Raw genomic sequence first — 26602 nt, forward strand, 5'->3', positions numbered from 1 at the left:
ATTATGCCACTCCCCTAGAAGACAGAAGTGGATGCAGGGTTTGTTTCACATCAGGAACCTGGCCAGCAACTTAAAAAATTGCCAGGTGTTGGGCTGAGGAAAGTCTTCCTACCGGAAGATCTTCTGCCTCACACTAGCATAAAAACATTAGCATAAGCTAGTGTAAATATATACTTAACAAGTGTGTTGCCATTAGCCCAGCCCATTTCTATAACAAACATCAGTTATCAATCATGCCATTTGTTTCCTCTGGGTTGGGATAAAGCCTTAGAATTCTTCTTAGCCCACCACTTCTAAAAGCAGCTGCCAATTGTTTAGAGGTTGTCCTTGATAAGAAACTAATTTTTCACCCCAGGAGTAAGATAACCTCAAGAGATAATAAGGGCATTATAATTGCAAAACTTATTTACACTATGCCAAGTTGTGTAAAGCCAATTCACACTCTTTACTTCTCTAGAAATTAACAATCTGATCTTCCACAATATCTCCAATCTATTAGATATGAGGATCAGAGCAGATGGAGAGAACTAAATCTTTTCCTAACCTGATAAACTAAGTCTGAGGCTGTTTTAATAATTATTCTTATATGACTCAGTTTGTGCTTGTTTACTCACATAAATTCTTAGTCTTTTGGAGTTTCACCACCTTCCTTCTACAAGATAGCATCTGAATATTTTGAGGAGGAATACGGCTCATGCAATTTCATTGTGGTAAACACTGATGTCTGAATCCTTGCAGGTTACTGCTGAAGAATGGCTGGACTGATCTGTTTTTTGGACAATGACTGCTAAGGTAAGATGAACCTCATCTAGTCTTTTAGTGATGTGCTGAAAACTACCTCTAGAGCCATGTATCCAAAGACTCAATCTTCTCACCCCAAACAGCCTCCTTTTCTTGTTTATAGGTCATAGCTTGTCTACCTGTACTCTCATTACCTCCAAAGCACCTTACCAGAATACAGAGGAACTTCTGAGTCATGTATACGCTTGTGAAACCAGGAACACTGGCTCAGGCAACACCCACAAATTATACTGTACTATTTATTTTATTTTATACATTGTTGGAAATGGTTATGTGTGTGCCTTTTAGAGACTTGCAGCTTACCCTACTATAGTAGAGAAAATGTGTCACTAGGCCTGATACCTTCGATCTTCTGTATACATACTTAAATATCTCTAAAGACATACACACTCACATACAACTTGAAGTTCAAAATCAAATTGAAGTTGGGAGTTGGGAATGGAGATAAGAATCCTGACATCAGACTTTCTCCACGTGCCTCTGTCTATCTTGCTCTCTCCACAATACCACAAGATGTAAGAAGAATCTCATTTCTATCCAGTAATTCTCTCTAGTCTACCTGGGCCAAAGTGGACAAGTTTCAGGTTTTTTATGTACTCAAAATCATTTATTGCTTCTTAACCCAATCTCTTGACTATGACTTAATGGCCAGGTGTGAAAGAGAAAATAGCCTACCGATAAATAAACCAACTTAGGAGACATTTCAAAAATGTCTTATCTGTTATAGAAATATATCGGTCTTCCTTGATTATATGCCTCCAGTAGAAAAGCAGAATTAATTTATTGTTGCTGTTATGGTTTTCCTATACAATAACTGCACACATTGAAGAGGATTATTATTGCCTCTTAGATAATTTAATAGGTTGGAACTCAGCAAAATTTATGCAGAAGTATGAGCTTTTGTGACAAAAATTTTGGTCTATAACCAACATATTCCAATAGGAGACATTGTTCCATCAAACTGAACCAAATTTGAAATTTTATATTTACAGTTTTATATGTGGGATTAAAACAAGCAAGGTTTTTTCCTCCTGTCAAAACATAAATACTCTGAACAAATTAACAAGTTAAAACATCATTTATTTTTACTTTAGCATGTTTGGATTAATTAGATCCTTTCCTGACAACAGTTATTTTGGGTCAAATGCAGGCTGAACAGAGCATGAGGTCATCAAATTACAGGAAGAGTTGCTCATGAAATGGTATCATCATATGTGAGAAGTTCACAGAATTTTTTTTTAATGTAAAAGTTGTTTTGAAGACAAGGGCCAGCACTAACTTCAATAAACCAAAACCTAGAGGGTTGACTGGACGTTTAACTGTTCTTCCGACTTCTTAAACCAGTGGATTCCGACCCATAGCTACTCTGTAGGACAGAGTAGAACTGCCCCATAGGGTTTCTAAGGCCGTAATCTTTACAGAAGCAGACTGCCACATCTTTCTCCCACGGAGTGGTTATGGCTTCACACTGGCAGCCTTTTGGTTAGCAGCTGAGTGCTTATCCACTGCACCACCTGGGGTCCTTTCTAAGTTCTTAGCATTACACAAATAAAGCCTTGGTTTCTGCTTTGATTTGTTTTGTTTTGGGGGGGAATTACCGTAGCCCTATGAAATTACATCACTTTTATGCTTTATCCCAATATTACACATTTTTTTCTAATCCTTCTACCTCTGCTCTTGGTCCTCCATCATATTAGTGGGTCTAGTGAATATAATAAATTACCTCCCTGTGAATCATCAAGTTTACTGCTTAGATTCTGATCCCTGTCTTGCTTCCAATGGTCGTGGCATTGGCTCCTGTGTCCCAGGCAAGCCTGTAAAGCTGGTCTGACAAGTGTCTCAGCAAAGGTTGTTTTAATTTAGAACAAGTTTAATTAAGACTCTCAGTAGAGGAGCCCCACAGGCCTTCCTGAAGTCTTACTAATGTGCAATGCAATTATTGTGATATCATGGGAATCAGAACCAAGCAAGTGGATAAATTGTCTGTCAGGAATTATAACATACCGTGTAACTGGTGACTACCAAGATGATGGAGAATATTAGTAAAGGAGGAGTTACTGCTTAAGCTAAGGACTCTTGAAAACTAGAAGAAGGGAGTGGGGAATAATTTCTAAAAGAATATGCTTACCGGAACCAATTCCAAGCCCTTTTTGTGGAGAAAGTAGTAAAATACGAACTAAGTGTGTTTTATGTTAATACCGGATCTTGATACTATAGGAAATGTATTTACGTGGAGGGAAATAAGCCCATAGCAGGGTTTTGCTCTTTGATTTCTGAAGGGAGCAATGATACACTCTACCAAAGTCATGCACAAAAGGAAACTCTACTCTGGTCAGTTATACATAGGAGTGGGAAGAGGGAGAACCTACTCTCTAATCCCCACAGGAAATACTTCCTTATACAAATTTGGCAGTTTGTCTCGGTTCTGGAGAACAAAGGAACACGCTAACTAGATGTGCAGAAAATTAAATCATTTTCTCACCGCTTGACTTGTGAGGGCTTGGGTGATTACTTCCTAATGTATGGGAGTATATTTTTGCGCTTGCCAAAATGGAGCACATAAAGCAATGCATTCGTTCACCAATAAAATATTTAAAAAAATAATTTAAAAAGCCAGATCATCTGAATCAATTTGCATATATTTGTTTTTCAAACCAGCACCCCATGAATCTGTTTTTCCTTATCTCCCTCCTTTCTGTCAGCATTCTCCTTCTCCCTGTAGATTCTATTCCCTTCAAACAAAGCATTCGTGCAAGCTGCTTTCAGTATTTCTACAAAACAAGAAGTAGCATTTCCAGTCCACCTTTTGTAGTTATTTGACCTTGCTGCTTTTCTGAACATAAAAGTCTTATTCTCTGTAGAACTGCTGGCGGTATGAGAAACTATCAGTCAATTTTACAGATGCTACAAACACTTCAGTTCACTACAAAGTTAAGAGTATCATAGTAAATCTCACATTATGGGTTCTATTTTCAAATAATTGACTTAGGAGCAAGCATTATTTAGGCCCATCTCTTGCAAGCAGTGGGATCCGCAGGTGAAAAGAACCCAGAATATCAATCTGGGACATTAGTGACATCATAACAAGTGCCATAGCCTGAATTTCCAAGATATGGCTTAGGAAATGTAAAATGCTGTCATTCAGTACAGAGCTGAATGCATTTTAAGGGAAACACAGAGATGCTGAGGGTGGGGATAATCACTCCTATTAGCCACATCAGAAAATATATTTAAAATTTAAACATTTACCCCAAATCTCAGAGTTTTGTAAGAATATGAATTCATGATTACTTTTTAAAACGCTTGGAAATATTGAGATAGCCAGTTTACTTTTAAAACTAAAATTAGCCAGTGAAGGTAGTCTTCCATTAAGCCCAGGTAGAAAGTAACCATCATTGCTCTATTCCTAGAATGTCCAAAGGTGTCTTTATCAACTGCGTTCTTCTTTAAAAAGCAAATTACATCTGATAGCATTTCTTCTTTTTATCCTTGAGTGTGAATTCAGTATACAATAGAAAACTTGGGCTTTCTATGACAGAGGGCATTTGAAATAAATATATGTGTGTGTATATATATATACACATATATGTATGTATCTACGGAAACCCTGGTGGCATAGTGGTTAAGTGCTATGGCTGCTAACCAAGAGGTCGGCAGTTCAAATCCGCCAGGCGCGCCTTTTAAACTCTATGGGGTAGTTCTACTCTGTCCTATAGGGTCGTTATGAGTCGGAATCGACTCGACGGCAGTGAGTTTTTGGGTTGTATGTATGTATGTATGTATATATATATCACCTTCCACTTATCCATATAGACCCAGAAATGCAGCATGCATGTGAGGATACACACACACACACACTCAGGCACACACATACACAGATTCAACCAAGATTCAAATATCTGCTTGTGCATTTGCCAAGACAAATATTCCATGCTTGCCTCTTACCGCAATCAGCAATTACATCACATTGCTTCTCTCTGACATTTCTCTCCGTTGTATGAATATTCTATCCATTATCACCTGTGTATTTCCCCTTACATGAAATAACTCCCATATTCCTACAAACCCCTTTGCCAACTAACAAATGTGTTTATTCTTTAATGTACATGCAGTCCATACAATTTGTACTCTGAGGAGCCTTCTCAAACAAACCTCCCCCGCCCCCCGTTAATACCATCGTACAGCATGGCCCCCACTTTATTGGGGAGAGGGAGAAGAGTGGTGCATACCACTATTATAAACATTATCACATTATTTTGTGATTCATTCTTCTATATATTGCCTCAACCAGATTGTGAGCATAACAAGAATACCAAAACCAAAACCTGTTGCCATCAAGTCAATTCCAACTTATAGCAACCCTACAAGACAGAGTAGAACTGCCCCTTAATAGAGACTGTTTTCTTTATATTGTATCCTCAGTGCCTGGCACAGAGTAGGCACCTAATAAAATGTTAATGAATGGGATGTCAAATGCTACTATGCCCCAGTTAGTAAAATTAATATTCTCTTAAGCAAATAATAGTTTATAAGGGAAAATCGATTTTAAAAAATCCATGTTTGTTTCAAAGGCACATATAAGTAATTTTGACATTTCCTCTGTTTTAAATGTTGTCACCTTGTAGGTATTAATGCAGCTTAGTTATCTCATGGGGCTATAACACATAAACCACGAGTGGGTGGCTTCAATAAACAGAAATTTATTTTCTCACAGTTTAGGAGGCTAGAAGTCTGAAATCAAGGTGCAAGCTCTAGGAAAAGGCTGTCTCTCTTTGTCAGCCTTGAAGAAGGTCTTTGTCTTTTCTGAGCTTCTGCTCCTAGGTGATCTTCCTGTGGTTTGGCATCTATCTTACCCCATCTCTGCTTTCCTGTTTAATCTCTTTCATATCTCAAGAGAGATTGACTCAAGACATATCCTACGATAATACTGTCTCATTAACATAACAAAGAAAAACATCCTCACATGGGATTATAACCACAGGAACAGAGGTTAGGATTTACAACACATATTTTTGGGGACACAATTCAATACCCAACATTACACCTTCGGCCCTCCAAAATTTATGTCCTTGTCACACGCAAAACACATTCACCCCATCACATCATCCCAAAATCTTAAATCAACTCCAAGTCTAAATTCCATCCTGGGACAAAATTCCTCTTCATCTGTGAACCTGTGAAACCTGGAATACAAGTTATCTGTTCCAAAGTACAATAGTGGAACAGACACAAGGTAGACATTTCCTTTACAAGTGGGAGAAACTGGAGAGAAAGAAGGGATAACAGGCACCAAGCAAGAACAGCAGAACAATTTACATTAGCTCTCGAAGCTTGAAAATAATCTTCTGTTCTCTGAGACCAACTGGACACTGGATGTCGGCCATGTCCTCTGGGTTCTGGGTGGAGGCCCCTTGGCTCTGAGCCTCAGTCAATGGCTTATCTAGGGTATGGCACCAGCCCTGGGCACATAGTTCCACTGAGCAGTTTCTAGTAAGTTGGTGCAGGCCAGTGTACTTACTCGAGCACTGTAATGTGCTAATGAAAAGATTAACGAGCTTGGCCTGTATTTTTGGGCTGACATTATGGTAAAGTTATCTAAGAGACAGGTGTCAGATGTTTGGATAGGAGCACAATTTCAGTGCTTGCCATACGTGCTATTTCATGTAGATACACCGCTAGCCTACAGGACTAATAGAAACTGCTCGGTGGCTCCACGTGCCCCAGGCTGGTGCAATACCTGCCATACCCTCGTTGTGCATCTGACTTCAGCTTCACCTTCTGGGCCCATTGGGATGGCACTCTGCTCCCTCTGTTTTGGGCAGCCCCATTCTTCTAGTCCATCTGAGTGGTGACCCCACCCCCTCAGCCCAGGCAGACTCCATTCTTCTGCCCCTTGGGCATGGCAGCCCTGCCCCATCAGCTTTGGGTGGCAGCCCTATCTCCCTGGTGCACTTCAACGGCAGCCTCACACTCCGGAAACCGAGTTGGGGAAGATCCAACTCTTTGAAACCTAGGAAGCTGTGACCCCACCCTTTGAGGTCCAGGAGATGGTGGCCCTACACTCTGAAACCGAGGAGATCTTGCTTCCCATGCTCCTTTCAACAGTTCTGCTGATCTCTGAGCTGTTCTAGGGATGGTCCTTTTCTTTTCTTGGAGGACAACAGATGTAATTACTTTGGCCTGTTTCCTGCCTGTAGAATTCCAAGAGGCAGCCAGTGTTCTTTTCTTTTGTTCTTTCTCTATCCCCTTTAGTCCAAGCTGATGGGTTTTCTGTTGGGGTAGTTGGTTAGATCCATCAGTCACAGGCTGAATATCTTTAACAAAAGATTGTGTAACCTCATCCTTGGTGAACATTCTAGGACACATGTCCATAGTTTGTACAACAGAATTTTCCAAATCTTTAAGTTCTGTGATCATTTTGCACAGTTCATTTTTAAGTCCATCTCTTTCCTCTCGCATTTTACTAGAAGTGTCAAGGAGAAGCCACACGGCCCCTTTAAGATTTTGCTTATAAATCTCCTCAGCTAGATATCCAAGTTTATCACTTACAAGTTCTACCTTCCACCAAACATTTGAACATAAATCAGAAATACGTATTCTCTAAAATGATACCGTCTCTGTATTTTTCCTCACTTCCTTCTGAGAGATCACCGGTATTTCCTCTGATGTGCATAATTCTACCAACTGTCTCTTCAAGGCAATCTAGGCTTTTAGTATTACAACAACCAACCTATTGCCATCCAGTCAACTCCAACTCATAGCAACCCTATAGGACAGAGCAGAACTGCCCCATAGGGTTTCCAAGGAGCGCCTGTTGGGTTCAAACTGCCAACCTTTTGGTTAGCAACTGTGGCTCTTAACCACTATGCCACCAGGGTTTAGGCACTTAAAACTCTTGCAGTCTCTATTACCCAATTCCAAAATCATTTCTACATTTTAGGTATTAGAGCAGCACCCCCACTTCTCAGTACCAAGTTCTGTCTTAGTTATCTAGTGCTGCTGTAACAGAAATACGGCAAATGCGGGGTTTTAACAAACAAGAAGTTATTTTCTTACAGTTTAGGAGGCTATAACTCCAAATTCAGGGTGCTGGCTCTAGGGGAAGGCTTTATGTTGGCTGTGGAGGAAGGTAATTGCCTCTTCTGAGCTTCTGCTCCTGGGTGATCTTCTTGTGGCTTGGCATCTCTCTCCCTTCACCTCTGCTTTCTTGTTTAATCTCTTTTATATCTCAAAAGAGACTGGCTAAACATAACAAAGATGACTCATTCTCAAATAGGATTATAACCACGGGAATAGAGATTAGGATTTACAACACGTATTTTGGGGGGACGCAATTCAATCCCTAACAGCAGCATATAGAATAACAAACAAAGTTTTCTTGGTAGCTGTGCTTAGAAATATATGATATGTAAATAGTTTTCGATCTCTAATAGTGCTGATTTAATAAAAATATTGTGAACTTATTTACTTTCAGTAAATACAACTTTCTTTCAACAGGTGTTATTTACGTGCATACTATGTGCAAAAATAAACTGGCTAATTTCCTCATTAGGTGTAATTTGGGATTAGGTTATGACCTGTACAATGCACACAGAAGATATATAGAATATATACTAAACTGGAACACTAAAACAGATTCAAATAGAGAATTAAAAAAAAAGTAGCGACAGGCTACAACCAGATCCTAAAAAAGGATCTTCTTCAAATTTCTTGGGAGAGGGTGGGCATGGGAGAGATTTCTAAATGAAAATATGTTGCCTGTAAACTGATGAAGTAGACAAAACAATATCAGTAAGTTGTTCAGCGACCTAATAAGTGAGTCAAGTAGCTTCAAAATGCAGAAATGTCCTCTGCTTTTGGACCAGTAGAAATCTCTTTGTTTTCCAAAGCAAGTAGAGAGAGAGAGAGGAAAAAAAGATGACATGGATGGCTGGTATTTAAGAAAAGGATGCTTGATCCTAATCCAGAACATAGGAGAAATTGTTCAAAACCAATTTCTTCTTTGCAAAGATTAACCCCCAAGTGCTGCCACTGTCAGGATTCGCTTGAATAATCTGCCTAAGGGTTGCTTCAGTGTTTTCACCCATCTTTTTCTGGGAAAAAAAGAAAATAAAAACATGGGATGACATTTTTGTCTGAGTGCTTCTCCTTTCAATCATGCTATGATGTTGCATTCTTCTGGTTCTCTCGTAAAAATAAATAAATAAGTGAAAAGCCTTTCCATATAGCAACCTCACACTTCCTGTTGCACACCAAGGCTCTTGTTAATGAAAATTGATTTTTGTGTAAGTTACGTAGGAGAATCATGTACTTCCCGGCATACAGTAAGTCATTTCTGAGTATAGCCTCAGAGACAGGTTCACATCTGGGATCGTGCTTAGAATTACACGGAAATGCTAATGGAGAATCTGATACTTGAAATGCTAGCAGGCAAACTTCACTAAAACTGAATGTGACTCACTAAAACCTCCTTGCATCAGTGCCTGCTCCCCCTCCCCAAATACACACCTTAACTATGTTCATGGTGGGGGGTGTCTATAGATTAATTGTATTCATTTCCATACTTTCAAGAAACTCAATTTCCACAAGCCAAAGATGTGAAAAGAATAAGAATAAATAATGTTGGGCTGTTTTGACATCCCTGACATCACGTCGTTCTCTTTGTTTTGACAAGAAAAAGTAGATTATATTTGTAGTGTTCATTATCCCAATTAGCCTCAGCTCATCTTAGTAACACAGTGTTTCTTGTTTTACACATGATACAAAACATTAAGGCCCAACAATGTAAGGCAAGGCCCATATGTGGCATCTTTTATTAAAATCTTTTTGATTGATATTATCCACTAGCAAGGACCAATGTCTATTGTAGTATAAGAGACCCCATAGGAGTCCGTGCCTGTTTGCAACAATGATGAAAAATCTGACCTATTATATATTTTGCTTATGTATTTGTCTCGCCTCACTAGAACATAGCCCCTCTAGGGCAAATGTTTCTTTTTCTGCCTTGTTCATTCCTATAACCTCAGTGCCTACAAAAGTAGTTAGCAAATACCAAAAAAAACAAACCAAGCCCGTTTCCATCGAGTTGATGCCAACTCATAGTGACCCTATGGGACAGAGTAGAACTGGCCCATAGGGTTGCCAAGCAGTGCCTGGTGGATTCAAATTGCTGACCTTTTGGTTAGCAGTCATAGCACCTAACCACTGGGCCACCAGAGCTCCAATTAGCAAATATTTCTTGATTGAGTGAGTGAATGAATAAATGCAAATATCTTTGCTTGAAATCAGTACCATTCAAATCACAGGACCTATCTTTTTTTTTCACCACCATTAGCACTCACAGGAATTTCAAATATCAGATATGAAAGCAGGAAGGTTTTCCTTCTTATATTGCTACCTCACTATCCCTCCGTCACATTTTGTTTAGTCATAACTTTGTGCTTTTTTATATTCCTTCCTCTGTTTGGAATTCCCTTACTTTTTTTTTTAATAATTTTTATTGTGCTTTAAGTGAAAGTTTACAAATCAAGTCAGTCTCTCACACAAACATCCATATACTCCTTGCCACACACTCCCAATTACTCTCCCCCTAATGAGACAGCCCACTCTCTCCCTCCACTCTCTCTTTTCGTGTCCTTTTGGCCAGCTTCTAACCCCCTCCACCTTCTCATCTCCCCTCCAGGCAGGAGATTCCAACATAGTCTCAAGTGTCCACCTGATCCAAGAAGCTCACTCCTCACCAGCATCCCTCTCCAACCCATTGTCCAGTACAATCCATGTCTGAAGAGTTGGCTCTGGGAATGATTCCTGTCCTGGGGCAACAGAAGGTCAGGGGGTCATGACCACCGGTATCCTTCCAGTCTCAGTCAGACCATTAATTCTGGTCTTATGAGAATTTGGGGTCTGCATCCCACTGCTCTACTGCTCCCACAGGGATTCTCAGTAGTGTTCCCTGTCAGGGAAGTCATCGGTTGTAGCCGAGCACCATACAGTTCTTCTGGTCTCAGGATGATGTAGTCGCTGGTTCCTGTGGCCCTTTCTGTCTCTTGGGCTTGTGTCCTTGGTGTTCTTCATTCTCCTTTGATCCAGGTGGGTTGAGGCCAATTGATGCATCTTAGATGGCTGCTTGCTAGCACTTAAGACCCCAGAAGCCACTCACCAAAGTGGGATGCAGAATGTTTTCTTAATAGATTTTATTATGGCAATTGACTTAGATGTCCCCTGAAACCATGGTCCCCAGACCTCTGCCCCTGCTACGCTGGCCTTCGGAAGCATTCAGTTTATTCAGGAAAATCTTTGCTTTTGGTTTAGTCCAATTGTGCTGACCTCCCCTGTATTGTGTTCTGCCTTTCTCTTCACCTAAAGTGGTTCTTACCTACTATCTAATTAGTGAGTACCCCTCTCCTACCCTCACTCCCTCCCCCGTCTCATAACCACAAAAGAATGTTTTCTTCTCAGTTTAAACTATTTTCCAAGTTCTCGGAATAGTGGTCGTATACAATATTTGTCCTTTTGCAACTGACTAATTTCACTCAGCATAATGCCCTCCTGGTTCCTTCATGTTATGAAATGTTTCACAGATTCCTCACTGTTCTTTATTGATGCGTAGTATTCCATTGTGCGAATATACCATAATTTATTTATCCATTCATCCGTTGATGGGTACCTTGGTTGCGTCCATCTTTTTGCTGTTGTAAACAGTGCTGCAATAAACATGGGTGTGCATATATCTGTTCATGTAAAGGCTGTTATTTCTCTAGGATATATTCCAAGGAGTGGGATTGCTGGATCGAATGGTAGTTCTATTTCTAACTTTTTAAGGAAGTGCCAAATCGATTTCCAAAGTGGTTGTACCATTTTACATTCCCACCAGCAGTGTAGAAGTGTTCCAATCTCTCCACAGCCTCTCCAACATTTATTATTTTGTGTTTTTTGGATTAATGCCAGCCTTGTTGGAGTGAGATGAAATCTCATTGTAGTTTTGATCTGCATTTCTCTAATGGCTAATGATAGTGAACATTTCCTCATGTATCTGTTAGCTACCTGAATGTCTTCTTTAGTGAAGTATCTATCCATATCTTTTGCCCATTTTTTAATTGGGTTATTTGTCTTTTTGCAGTTGAGTTTTTGCAGTATCATGGAGATTTTAGAGATCAGGCGCTGATCAGAAATGTCATAGCTAAAAACATTTTCCCAGTCTGTAGGCAGTCTTTTTACTCTTTTGGTGAAGTCTTTGGATGAGCATAAGTGTTTGATTTTTAGGAGCTGCCAGTAATCTAGTTTTTCTTCTACATTCTTCACAATGTTTTCTATACTGTTTATGCCATGTGTTAGGGCTCCTAACGTTGTCCCTATTTTTTCTTCCATGATCTTTATCATTTTAGATTTTATATTTAGATCTTTGATCCATTTTGAGTTAGTTTTCGTGCATGGAGTGAGGTATGGGTCTTGTTTCATATTTTTGCAGATGGATATCCAGTTATGCCAGCATCATTTGTTAAAAAGACTGTCTTTTCTCCATTTAACTGTTTTGGGGCTTTTGTCAAATATCAACTGGTCATATGTGGATGGATTTATGTCTGGATTCTCAATTCTGTTCCATTGGTCTATGTATCTGTTGTTGTACCAGTTCCAGGCTGTTTTGACTACTGTGGCGGTAAAGTTCTGAAATCAGGTAAAGTAAGGCCTCCCACCTTGTTCTTCTTTTTCAGTAATGCCTTGTTTATCCAGGGCCTCTTTCCCTTCCGTATGAAGTTAGTGATTTGTTTCTCCATCTCATTAAAGAATGTCCTTGGGATTTGGATTGAAATTGCATTAAATGTATAGATCGCTTTTGGTAGAATAGACATTTTTATAATGTTAAGTCTTCCTATCCATGAGCAAGGTATGTCGTTCCACTTATGTAAGTCCTCTTGTGGTTTCTTGCAGAAGCAAACTGTAGTTTTCTTTGTATAAGTCTTTTACATCTCTGGTAAGATTTATTCCTAAGCATTTTATCTTCTTGAGGGCTACTGTAAACGGCATTGATTTGGTGATTTCCTCTTCCATGTTCTTTTTGTTGGTGTAGAGGAATCCAACTGATTTTTGTATGGTTCTCTTGTATCCCAATACTCTGCTGAACTCTTCTATTAGTTTCAGTGGTTTTCTGGAGGATTCCTTAGGGTTTTCTGTGTATAAGATCTTGTCATCTGCAAATACAGATACATTGATTTCTTCCTTGCCAATCTGGATGCCCTTTATTTCTTTATCTAGCCTAATTGCTCTGGCTAGGACTTCCAGCACAATGTTGAATAAGAGTGGTGATAAAGGGTATCCTTGTCTGGTTCCGATCTCAATGGGAATGCTTTCAGGCTCTCTCCATTTAGGGTAATGTTGTCTGTTGGCTTTGTATAAATGCCCTTTATTATGTTGAGGAATTTTCCTTCTATTCCTATTTTGCTGAAAGTTTTTATCATGAATGAGTGTTGAACTTTGTCAAATGCCTTTTCTGCATTAATTGATAAAATCATGTGATTCTTGTCTTTTGTTTCATTTATGTGGTGGATTACATTTATTGTTTTTCTAATGTTGAACCATCCCCGCATACCTTGGATGAATCCCAGTTGCTCATGGTGAATTATTTTTTTGATATGCTGTTGAATTCTATTGGCTAGAATTTTGTTGAGGATTTTTGTATCTACATTCATGAGGGATATAGGTCTATAATTTTCTTTTCTTGTGGTGTCTTTACCTGGTTTTAGTATCAGGGAGATGGTGGCTTCATAGAATGAGTTTGGTAGTATTCCATCCTTTTCTATGGTCTGAAATACCTTTAGTAGTAGTGGTGTTAACTCTTCTCTGAAAGTTTGGTAGAACTCTGCAGTGAAGCCGTCCAGACCAGGGCTTTTTTTTTGTTGGGAGTTTTTTGATTACCTTTTCAATCTCTTCTTTTGTTATGGGTCTGTTTAGTTGTTCTACCTCTGTCTGTGTTAGTTTAGGTAGGTAGTGTGTGTCTAGGAATTCATCCATTTCTTCTAGGTTTCCAAATTTGAGTGTAGTTTTTCATAGTAATCTGATATGATTCTTTTAATTTCAATTGGATCTGTTGTAATATTGCCCATCTCATTTCTTATTCGGGTTATTTGCTTCCTCTCCTGTTTTTCTGTTGTCAGTTTGGCCAATGGTTTATCAATTTTGTTGAATTTTTCAAAAAACCAGCTTTTGGTCTTGTTAATTCTTTCAATTGTTTTTCTATTTTCTATTTCATTTAGTTCAGCTCCAATTTTTATTATTTGTTTTCTTCTGGTGCCTGTGGGTTACTTTTGTTGCTCTCTTTCTATTTGTTCAAGTTGTAGGGATAATTCTTTGATTTTGGCCCTTTCTTCTTTTTGGATGTGTGCATTTCTTGATCTAAATTGGCCTCTGAGCCCTGCTTTTGCTGTGTCCCAAAGGTTCTGATAGGAAGTGTTTTCGTTCTCATTGGATTCTATGAATTTCTTTCTTCCATTCTTAATGTCTTCTATAATCCAGTCTTTTTTGAGCAGGGTATTGTTCAGTTTCCAAGTGTTTGATTTCTTTTCCCTGCTTTTCCTGTTATTGATTTCCATTTTTATGGCCTTATGGTCAGAGAAGATGCTTTGTAATATTTCAATGTTTTGGATTCTGCTAAGGCTTGCTTTATGACCTAATATGTGATCTATTCTAGAGAATGTTCCACGTGCACTAGAAAAGAAAATATAGTTGGTTGCTGTTGTGTGGAGTGTTCTCTATATGTCTATGAAGTCAAGTTGGTTGATTGTGGCCTTTAGGTCTTCTGTGTCTTTGTTGAGCTTCTTTCTGGATGTCCTGTCCTTCACCGAAAGTGCTGTGTTGAAGTCTCCTACTATTATTGTGGAGCTGTCTATCTCACTTTTCTATGCTGAGAGAGTTTGTTTTATGTATCTTGCAGCCCTGTAATTGGGTGCATAAATATTTAATAAGGTTATATCTTCTTGGTGTATTGTCCCTTTAATCATTATATTGTGTCCTTCCTTATCCTTTCTGATGGATTTAACTTTAAAGTCTATTTTTTCAGGAATTAATATTGCCACTCCTGCTCTTTTTTGATTGTTGTTTGCTTGATATATTTTTTTCCATCCTTTGAGTTTTAGTTTGTTTGTGTCTCTAAGTCTATGGTGTGCCTCTTCTAGGCAGTATATAGACGGATCTTGTTTTTTAATCCATTCTGCCACTCTCTGTTCTTTATTGGTGCATTACTCCATTTACATTCAGGGTAATTATGGATAGGTATGAATTTATGAATTTAGTGCTATCATTTTGAAGTCTTTTTTTTGTGTTGACAGGTTCTTTTTCCCACTAGATTTTATGTGCTGAGTAGATTTTCTTTGCATATTGTCCTTTCCTCATATTTGTTGTTGTTGATTTTGTTTCTGCTGAGTCTGTGTTTTTCTCTTGTATTTTATTTTGATGAGTAGGATAGTTTGTCTCCTTTGTGGTTACCTTATTATTTACCCCTATTTTTCTAAATTTATAACTAACTTTTATTTCTTTGCATCGCTGTATCTTCCTTTCTATATGTAAGGTGTATGATTACATTTCTTAGTCCCTCTTTATTCTTTTAATATTGTCTTCTTTTATATAATTACATCGCCGTTACCATGTGTTGGTCTCTTTTTTTTTTAATCTTGCTTTGTATTTTTTTTGGATTTCCCTGTCTGGGTTGACTTCGGGTTGCTCTGCCCAGTGTTCTAGTCTTGGGTCGATACCTGATATTATTGATTTTCTAACCAAAGTACTCCCTTTAGTATTTCTTGTAGTTTTGGTTTGGTTTTTACAAATTCCCTCAACTTGTGTTTATCTGGAAATGTCTTAATTTCACCTTCATATTTAAGAGACAGTTTTGATGGATATATGATTCTTGGCAAGCAATTTTTTCCTTCAATATTTATAATATGTCATTCCATTGCCTTCTTGCCTGTATGGTTTCTGCCGATTATTCCGAGCTTATTCTTACTGGCTCTCCCTTGTAGGTGACTTTTCTTTTATCCCTCACTGCTCTTATAATTGTCTCTTTATCTTTGGTTTTGGCAAGCTTGATTACAATATGTCTTGGTGACTTTCTTTTAAGATCTACCTTATGTGGAGTTCGATGAGCATCTTGGATAGATATCTTCTCATCTTTCACAATATTAGGGAAGCTTTCTGCCAACAAATCATCAACAATTTTCTCTGTATTTTCTGTTATCCCTCCCTGTTCTGGTACTCCAGTCACTCATAGGTTATTTCCCTTGATAGAGTCCCACATGATTCTTAAGGTTTCTTCATTTTTAAAAATTCTTTTATCTGATTTTTCTTCAAATATATTAGTACCAAGTGATTTATCTTTGAGTTCAGAAATTCTAGCTTCTACTTGCTCAATTCTGCTCCTCTGACTTTCTACTGAGTTGTCTAATTCTGTAATTTTATTGTTAATCTTCTGAATTTCTGATTGCTGTCTGTCTATGGATTTTTCCAGCTTATTAAACTTTTCATTATGTTCCGGAATAATCTTTCTGATTTCTTCAGTTGCTTTATTTGTGTGTTCCTGTGCTTGTTCTGTGTCTTGTCTCATTTCCTTCCTGATGTCTTGAAGGTTTCTGTATATTAAACTTTTATATTCTGCATCTGGTAATTCCAGGAATGCACTTTCATCTAAAAGATCCCTGGATTCTTTGTTTTGAAAGCCTGTTGAGGTGATCGTGGTCTGTTTCTTTCTGTGACTTGATATTGACTGTTGTCTCCGAGCCATTTATGTTATTGTATTAGTTTATGCTTGCTTACTGTGTCGTAGCTGCTTGCTTTGTTTTGTTTTGGTATACCCCTATGGGTTGCTTGAATGAGCTAGCTTGATTATTTTCGCCTTTGGAGCTCTGACCTCCTGTCCCCAGCTGGCTATAGCTGTTATTAGGTATATCAGTCTGGGAGTCCATTTGGTTTTCTTGTATGAATTCAGCTCAGGTTTCCAGATAGCTGATATCAAGTTTGTGGTACAAGCTCTGTCCTACAGTTTTAGAGGGGCAGGGGTGATTGGTGTATATAACAGCATCTGATTGTAGCAGGGGGTCATGCTCTGAACAAGGCAGGGGCCTGAGAACCGACCCCCAGGTGTCTCTAGAGCGTGCTGGTGGGTGGGCTTTGCAGAGGGACCATGGGCACCTAACGTTTTTGTAGTAAGGACTGGGAGGTACCAGTTATCCCTGGACCCCTGTCGCGGGTGGCTGGGAGACCCAAGTGGAGCCACCAGTCTTTAGGTCCCTGATGTGGGTAGGTGAGGACCTTGTTTAATAGGTAAAGCAATGTCAAACGTCAAACACCCACCTGTCGACCGCACCACTGAAATGGTTGGAGTTTGCCAACAAGGGCGTATTCTGCCAAAATAGGCCCACATAGGTCCATGCAGAAGGGAAAGGTGCTCAAGGTCCACAGATGGTTTATGTCTGGACAGGAGCCACTTCTGCCCTGAGCTCCCCCAGTTAATGGAGCTAGCAAATTATCTTTTCCCCCAGTTGCAATTTTTTTCCTTCCCCAAGGCTGGGAGGATGGCTCCAGGTACTCGCAAGGGTCTATCTCAGGCCCAGGGATTCAGCCACTGAAACTGGCTTCGGGGTGCGGGGGAGGCATGGTAAAATATATGCAAGTACTTAGCTTTTGCAGAGAGCGCCCTTCTCCTCAGGTTCCGGAGGTGTGAGTGGGCTGTGTGGCTGGCTGCTTCTCCCTGAGGAAACTGCAGCCCAACACTAGTCCCAGTGGCCCACGATTCAGGTCTGGTAACTCCTCTCCACTTCTGAACAGTCTCTTCCTTCCCCTGCCCCTCAGTTCTTTGTCTAAGCTTGCCTTTGATGCTCAGGGCTCCCAGCTTGTCACAAATATACTCGTTTCACTTGTTTTTTCAGGTCTTTGTTGTAAAGAGGGCTGGACAGAAGTGTCTGTCTATTCTGCCATCTTGGCTCTGCCCCTGGAATTCCCTTACTTTTAACCTGTGCCAATCTGTGTGCCTTTTTTTAAATCTGGCCCCGTACTCTAATCTTCTGGGCATTCTTTCTTACATCTAACCTCTGTACCCTCTCAGTATTTGTGCATTCTATGTTGTATCCTCTTGGACTAAAAATGGTAGGTTGATTGGTAGATGTTTAGTCATAATCCTTTACATCATCAACTAATTAGGAGGCCCTTTAAGAGGAAGAAAAGTTCTACTTCCCCTAGCCTCATCCTAGTTTCTTTAGTAACCCTCATTTTCCTTCTTCCTGTACAGATTAGCAGAGTATTTAGCACCTGGTAGCGCTTGGCTTCCTGAATTTCCACCCCTTTGCAGTATTTTTTTTCTTTTTTCTTCTTTCCTGTTGTTGTTACTGTTGGTAGGGGTCATTGAGTCAATTTCAACTCATAGTGACCCCATGTGACAAAATAAGACTTCCCCATAGTGTTTTCTTGGCTGTTAATATTCATGGAAGCAGGTCACCACGTCTTTTTTTCCATGGAGCTGCTAAGTGAGTTGGAACTGCCAAACTTTCAATTAGCGGCCGAGCACTTAACTGTTGAGCCACCGGGGCTCCTTCATTTTTCCCTAGGTTCCACGTGTTCCAATTGTTCTGTTTTTTTTTTAACTTTCTCTTTCCTTTTTCCCCTACTCACTTCTCACCCTTCTCTCTCAAAACAAGGCTTTTTTAAAAAAAATAAAAAAGGACCTGAAGAAAAATTAAGAAATCAAAATTACTTCAAAATAAAATGCATTTTTTTTTCATTAGTGAAGTACTACCTGTTCATTATACAGTGAAACCTGTGAGAGCCGGGACTGCCTTTTTTTTTCTGGGTATTGTAAGTTTTCTGCCTTTGACAGGGTTCCGTCTTACCACTTTTCTGTGGCTCTCTGTTGGTGGAAAATATTTGCATTTTCCTTCTCTGACAGGTTTCTGCCTTACGCAGTGTTATGAGTATTTATTCTTTGTATATGTGCATCCTGTAGTTTTGATTTCTTTACTTATAAAATATGTAAACAAGGCTAGTGTGCTTTTGGTTGTACATATGTTAGGTGTATCATGTTAGGCGCCAAGTATGACTTTATATATGTCTTTATTTAGAGATTATGTATGGTTTAAGGAGATGTTTACAGGTGCCAAGTTGACAAGGAGCAGGCTGTGGTGATTCAGGTTGTGTGTCAACTTGGCTGGGCCATGATTCTCAGTGGTTTGCAGTTATGATGTAGTTTCGCAATTATGTAATGATGTAATCATCTCCATGATGAGATCTGATATAATGTAATCACCTCCATGATGAGATCTGCTAGGAGCAGCCATCAGCTGAAAGGGAGTTTCCTTGGGAGTGTGGCCTGCATCCAATATATGTGGACTTCCTGGCAAAGCTCACTCGCTTTTGCCGTGCTCTGGATCCTGCATTTGGCTGGTCATCTTCTGACCTTGATTCTTGGGACTTGAGCCAGCAGCCTGCCATCTGACTTGTCTATCTTGGATTCATTAGCCCCTGCAGCCATGTGAGTCAGGAGAAGCTTCCAGCCTGATGCCTGACTGCCTGGCCCAGGAACACGGGACTTTCCAGCCTTTACAACTGCATGAGCCATTTTCTTTATATATGTATGTATATATATATATATATGTATATATATTTTTCTTTATATATGTATATATATATACACACACATGCATATATATATATAAAAAAATACACATGCATATATATATATATATATACACACGCATATATATACACACACACACACACAGGCTTGCACTTCACTGGTTTTGCTTCTCTAGAGGACCCAGACTATGACACACAAGTTCTGATTTTTGCAGGTTTTACTGTATATAAGATTGGAAAGCACATAAAAGACAAATATTATAGATAGTTTTCCTACTGGTAATATCCTGGATTATTTCTTCCATATATTTAACATGGTTTTAAAAGCAACAAAATCACTTGAAGTCATATTCTGTCTATACAAACTTTACCTGGGAATGTGATGCTTTTTTCAAAGTAAAAATTATCACAATTGCTTCCTATTCTCTCAAGTGTGTATGTCCACAGCCATACTATTTCTCTTAGAGCATAAACTTGAGGACAGTATTTTTTTTTCATCTTAAATCAATTTTATACAGGATTTAATCAAAATTCATGTATTATGTTTTATGTGGCTGAGAGAAGAAGGGGTAAGACTGTGAGTCATTTAATGCTTATTGTGTTTTCTAAACCAATTTCCATATTATGTCAACATCATGCTGCAATTTTTAAAATATTAACAGATCTGTTTTAATAAAATAAATAGTAAAGTAGTTTTATTCTTTACATATAGATAAACTTTTTCTGTATGAGGCAATCTTTCAATATATGAGCTTTTTTAATAAAGATATATATATAGAGAGAGAGAGAGTGAGTTCAATAATAGCTATACAGGGTATTTGGGGATGGTTATTCACGGAGGTATGACAAAGGTTACTATAAGGTAAGCTAGAGATTTCATATTTACTCTGTACAGCTAACCTCTAAGTGACTAGAAGACTTTTAAAAGCAGAGTCTGTTCCTATCTCAGTGGTTAGCTGATGCATTAAAGGAAAACTTATTCCTCATCTCAGTTTAATGTCATCTTTTGGAGAAGTGTCCCTTATTTGACCCTGATATCAGAACTCTTCTATCAGAAGACCTAAATAGGGTTTGGGACATGATGATGGGCTCTTCATTTCAGCCACCAGTTTCCATGCCACTTTGTCTTTTGACCTTAATCCTGTCTTCCAGCTTCTATATGTTTGGCTCAGTGGGTTGTCAGGCTTCATGCTCTCTTGCTCATATCCTTTTACAGATTTTTCTTTTCCTGAACAAAGCAATAATAAGAATAGTTCTGGGATTTTTGCCAGACATTGCTTCCAACTTCCACATAAATCAGAAAATATCTTTACCTTTGTTATATCCCATGCTTTGGTATTCCTCTGAACACAGATTGCAATTTTGGATGTCTGCGGCATACTTAAAACTCATTTCTCAGGCTAAGGATATTTGGAAAGCTGATCTTCTGCTGCTCTGAATAAAAGTAGTAGCTCCATGCCCAATATCACTAGAGGAATAGGTTAATGAAGGCTTACCAAACCAATAGACAGGGGCCAACGTTTTAAAACTGCTTTCACCAGAGCCCCAGGACCAGATGAAAGTTTCAAGTTGGAAATTTTCAAGCACTTCTTTTTTTATTATAAACATTTTCTACTCCACAACTTAACACTTAAAAAAAAATTCTTCCACTCCTAAATGACCTAATAGTTCCAATTTATTCTTGCTGTCTGGGAACTCATATTTTTACCACCTGTCACATGATCTTCCAATATATATAGCTATATGGATCACGAAAAGAATGAAAACGGAGAGCTACCAACCAGTAAAACTGCCTAAATAAATCTAGAGATTATCCTTACCCATCATCATGTTGGTTGTGAACACTGGGGACCTTGAAGGCAATTCACTCATTTGAACTTCAGAGAACTAATAGCCAATCAAGCTCCAGAGAGCATGTAACTGTAAATATGTTTACTTAACTATTATAACCCCCATGCATCTGTCAGTTTGTCCTATTGTGGGGGCTTGTGTGTTGCTGTGATGATGGAAGCTATGCCACAGGTATTCAAATACCAGCAGGGTCACCCATGGTGGACAGGTTTCCCCTGAGTTTCCAGACTAAGACAGACTAGGAAGAAGGACCCTGAGGTCTACTTCTGAAAAGAATTAGCCAGTGAAAACCTTATGAATAGCTAATGACTGAAGACCAGAAGAGTTGTGGAATGACATCAAGGACATCATGCCTGAAGAAAGCAAGAAGCCTTTAAAAAAGACAGGAGAGAAAGACAAGACCTAAATGGATGTCAGAAGAGGCCCCAAAACCTGCTTTACAACATCAAGCAACTAAAGCAAAAGGAAAAAAATGATGAAGTAAAAGAGTTGAACAGAAGATTTCAAAGGGCAGCTCCAGAACAAAGTAAAGTATTATGATGATATGTGCAAAGAGCTGGAGATAAAAAATCAAAAGGGAAGAACACACTCAGCATTTCTCAAGCTGAAAGAACTGAAGAAAAAATTTAAGCCTCGAGTTGCAAAACTGAAGGTTTCTATGGGGAAAATGTTAAACGACTCAGGAAGCATCAAAAGAAGATAGAAAGAATACACAGTCACCATACCAAAAAGAATTAGTTGACATTCAACCATTTCAGGAGGTAACATATGATCAGAAACCCATGGTACTGAAGGAAGAAGTCCAAGCTGCTCTGAAGACAAAAAACAAGGATCTGGGAATTGACGGAATACCAACTGAAATGTTTCAACAAACAGGTGCTGCTCTGGAAATGCTCACTCGTCTGTGTCAAGAAATTTGGAAGACAGCTACCTGGCTAACCGACTGGAAGAGATTCATATTTATGCCTATTACCAACGGGATAGGTTATGGCTTAAAATCAGGAAGGGTATGCGTCAGGGTTGTATCCTTTCACCATACCTATTCAATCTGTACACTGAACAAATAATCCGAGAATTTGGACTATATGAAGAAAAATGGGGCATCAGGATTGGAGGAAAACTTGTTAACAACCTGCGTTATGCAGATAACACAACCTTGCTTGCTGAAAGTGAAGCGGACTTGAAGTACTTACTGATGAAGATCAAAGGCCAAAGCCTTCAGTATGGATTGCACCTCAACATAAAGAAAACAAAATCCTCGCAACTGGACCAATAAGCAACATCATGATGAATGGAGAAAATATTGAGGTTGTCAAGGATTTCATTTTACTTAGATCCACAATCAACACCCATGGAAGCAGCAGTCAAGAAATCAAAAGACGCATTGTATTGGGCAAATCAGCTGCAAAAGATCTCTTTAAAGTGTTAAAGAGTAAAGATGTCACCTTGAAGACCAACGTGCACCTGATCCAAGCCGTGGTATTTTCAATCGCCTCATAGGCATGTGAAAGCTGGACAATGAATAAGGAAGATCGAAGAGGAATTGACGGCTTTGAATTGTGGTGTTGGCGAAGAATATTGAACATACCATGGACTGCCCCCCAAAACGAACAAATCTGTCTTGGAAGAAGTACAACCAGGATGCTCCTTAGAAGCAAAGATGGGTGACTATGTCTCACATACTTTGGACATGTTGTCAAGAGGGATATGTCCCTGCAGAAGGACGTCATGCTTGGTAAAATGGAGGGTCAGCAAAAAAAGAGGAAGAACCCGAAGGAGATGGATTGACACAGTGCCTGCAACAATAGGTTCAAGCATAGCAAAGATTGTGAAGATAGTGCAGGACCCGGCAGTGTTTCGTTCTGTTGTGCACAGGGTCACTATGAGTTGGAACTGACTAGATGGCACCTAACAACAACAACAACCATTGTAAGAGTAGTGGCAGGTTTTGGCAGAGCTTTCAGAGTAAGAAAGAGTAGGAAGAGGGGCCTGATGACATACTTCAGAAAATTAGCCAATGAAAACCCTGTGGATTACAACAGAATATTGTCCCATATAGTGCTGGAAGGTGAGCCCCTATGTTGGAAGGCAGTCAAAATACACAGTGGTCACAACCATGAGCTTGAGCATACCAATAACTATGAAGATGGGACAGGACTAGACAACATTTCGTATTGTTGTGTATGGATTCTCCATAAGTTGGGGCCGACTGAATGGCAACTAACAACAAGAAGGATTCTGGATATATGATATGGGAACACTTACCTAGATGTTTAGTATATCAAATTGTCCCAAACAACAAACAATATTTGGAAGTAGATGACATTTGTTTTTGTTATTTCCTACCTAGATGCCTGGTTACCTTCATGCTACCAAGTACACTTTTTCTAAGAGTATTCATTTGCCAAATATGCTAAAAGTCAAAGAAAACAGTTCCTCATCTGAAATATTTGCACTTACCGTTTCTTGGTAATATAAGGCATGCATCACTTCTTTCAGTCCCCATTGCTGGGATGAGTCAGGGTGAACCTGCTGTTCCTGCAACTAAGTAAAGGGAACAGTTGCACCAAGGAGCTTATTATACTCAATTCTCCACTCTCTATGGGCATTAAACAGTCCATTCATAACCTCTGTAACTGGTATATTATTCAATAACTCGTTCTCTTTCCATTTTGCAGTTATTGTCTATTTATAATGGCATTGGATTTTAGCTCTATTTAAAAAAATAACACTTTGAAAATTTAATAGTAACTAGTACAGTGGCCTGACATTGCACATTGTATCATATTACAGCTGAAAATTATATTTCATATATAAAAAACTATATTCGATGGAATCTTTTGTTGTCTCAAACAATATTCTTTATACATTTAAAGTAATTTTTTCTTTTACTCATAAATGAAGGCCCACGCTCTTGTATACTGTTTTCTTTCCAGACCCAAGTGTGTTTAAATCCTATCTGCATTTTTTTTTTGTTCACAAAACAAGGCTACAAAGTAGTTATATGAAAATTAATACATGATTCTTATAAACAGGCTTCTCAAATTCTGAAATTCAGAAATATTATTTCCAAGATATTTCTCTTTTCAAATTTACCTTATATACAAATAATGTGCCCTCACACATAGCTCTGAAGGTGCAAATAACTAATGTTTTTATTAACCAGATTAACCAGAACCAGATTTTTAGTCCATGTCTCATACTACCCTCACAAGTAGTCCATGAAAACAAGCAGGCTTTCTAATTACCCAGCTTTTAAATTTGCATATTAGCCATGCAAATATTCTTTTATACAGGTTGAACTAAGACTACTATCCACCAAACTGAGGTACAATGCTATTTCTCACACACACAGACAACACACACACACACCCCATATTTATTCTCTGTTCCCAAAACATAAAATTGGCAATGATTGAGTTAAAATCATTATGAATATTTGAATTTAAAATAAAACTTCTTAAAATGGACAACTTATTCAAAAATCTTTAAACCACTTTTAAAAATCTTACTTGTAACAAGAGTGTACTGAGTGACCTTTATTACAGAAATCCCAACACTAATGACAATAATAATAGGTAATATCTATTGAATATTTATTATTTATCAAGCATGCTAAGGGCCTTACAATTATCTCCTAAGTTCTACCTCACAATAATCCTATGAAGTAGGTATTCCATTTTACAAGTGAAGAAATCGAGGCATAGAAAGGTTAACTTGTCCAACAGAACATAACTAATAAGTGGTAGAGCCAAGTTTTGAACCTGCCATTCTGACTCCAGAACTTGTATTCTTAGCCATTATGCTATGTTGTCACTAGTATAACAGTTTTTGTTTGATGAAAGTCTGTGTTACAACAGCACTCTACACTGATCCTGTCCATAGTGTTCCCTGCTCTCTTTGCCAGTGTCTAGCACTGTCTCTGGTACACGGTAAGAACTCAATAAAAATTTTCAGATGAACAAATAAAAACAGCAAGCATTCATTCACAGTTTTAGATCTCTGAAGGCAACTGATCATTTCTAATATACTTTGCCAAAAATGTTTGGCTTTGGCCATAAACAAATTGCTGGTAGGTGCTATTGAGTCAGTTCCGGCTCAGAGATCTTATGAACAACAGAAGGAAATATTGTCCAGGCCTGCACCATTCTCATAATCATTGCTATGTTTTTGCCCATTGTAGTAGCCACTGTTTCAAACCATCTCATTGAGGATCTTCCTCTTTTTAGGTGACCCTCCACTTTGCCAAGCATGATGTCCTTCACCAGGGACTGGTACCTCCGGATCACATGTCAAAGAAAGTGAGACAAAGTCTCGCCATCCTCCCTTCCAAGGAGCACTCTGGCTATACTTCTTCCAAGACAGACTTGTTCATTCTTCTGGCAGTCTATGATATCTTCAATATTGTTCACCAACATCATAAATCAAAGGCATTAATTCTTCAGTCTTCCTTATGCATTGCCCAGCTTTCCAATACATTTCAGGCTATTGAAAACACCATGGCTTGGGTCAGCCACGTATTAGTCCTCAAAGTAATATTTCTGCTTTTAAACATTTTAAAGAGGTCTCATGCAGCAAATTTGCCAATGCAATAAGTTGTTTGATTTCTTGACTGCTGCTTCCATGGGCGTTGATTGTGGATCCAAGTAAAATGAAATCCTTAACAACTTCAATCTTTTCTCTGTTATCATGATGTTGTTTATTTTTCTTTTCTTTATGTTCGAATGTAATCCATACTAAAGGCTGTATTCTTTCATCTTCATCATAAGTGCTTCAAGTCCTCTTGGCTTTCAGCAAGCAAGGTTGTGTCTTCTCCATAATGCAGGTTGTTAAGGAGTCTTCCACCAATCCCCATGCCATGTTCTTCATATAGTCCAGTTTCTAGGATTATTTGCTCAGCATAGAAATTGAATAAGGATGGTGAAATGATACAACGCAGACACAAACTTTTTCTGATTTTAAACCACAAAGTATTCCTTTGTTCTGTTTGACCGACTGCCTCTTGGTCTATATACAGGTTCCTCGTGAGCACAATTAAGGGTTCTGGAATTCCCATTCTTTGCAATGTTAGTCATAATTTGTTATGATCCACACAGTCGAATGCCTTTGCATAGTCAATAAAACACAGGTAAACAACCTTCTGGTATTATCTGCTTTCAGCCAGGATCCATCTGACATCAGTAATGATATCCATCGTTTCAAGTCCTCTCCTGAATTCAGCTTCAATTTCTGGCGTGTCAATGTACTGCTGCAACCACTTTAGAACGATTTTCAGCAAAATTTTGCTTACATGTGATGTTAATGATATTGTTTGATAATTTTAGTATTTGATTGGATCACC

This window comes from Elephas maximus, chromosome X (assembly GCF_024166365.1).
Source record: "Elephas maximus indicus isolate mEleMax1 chromosome X, mEleMax1 primary haplotype, whole genome shotgun sequence".
Classification (NCBI taxonomy): domain Eukaryota; kingdom Metazoa; phylum Chordata; class Mammalia; order Proboscidea; family Elephantidae; genus Elephas; species Elephas maximus.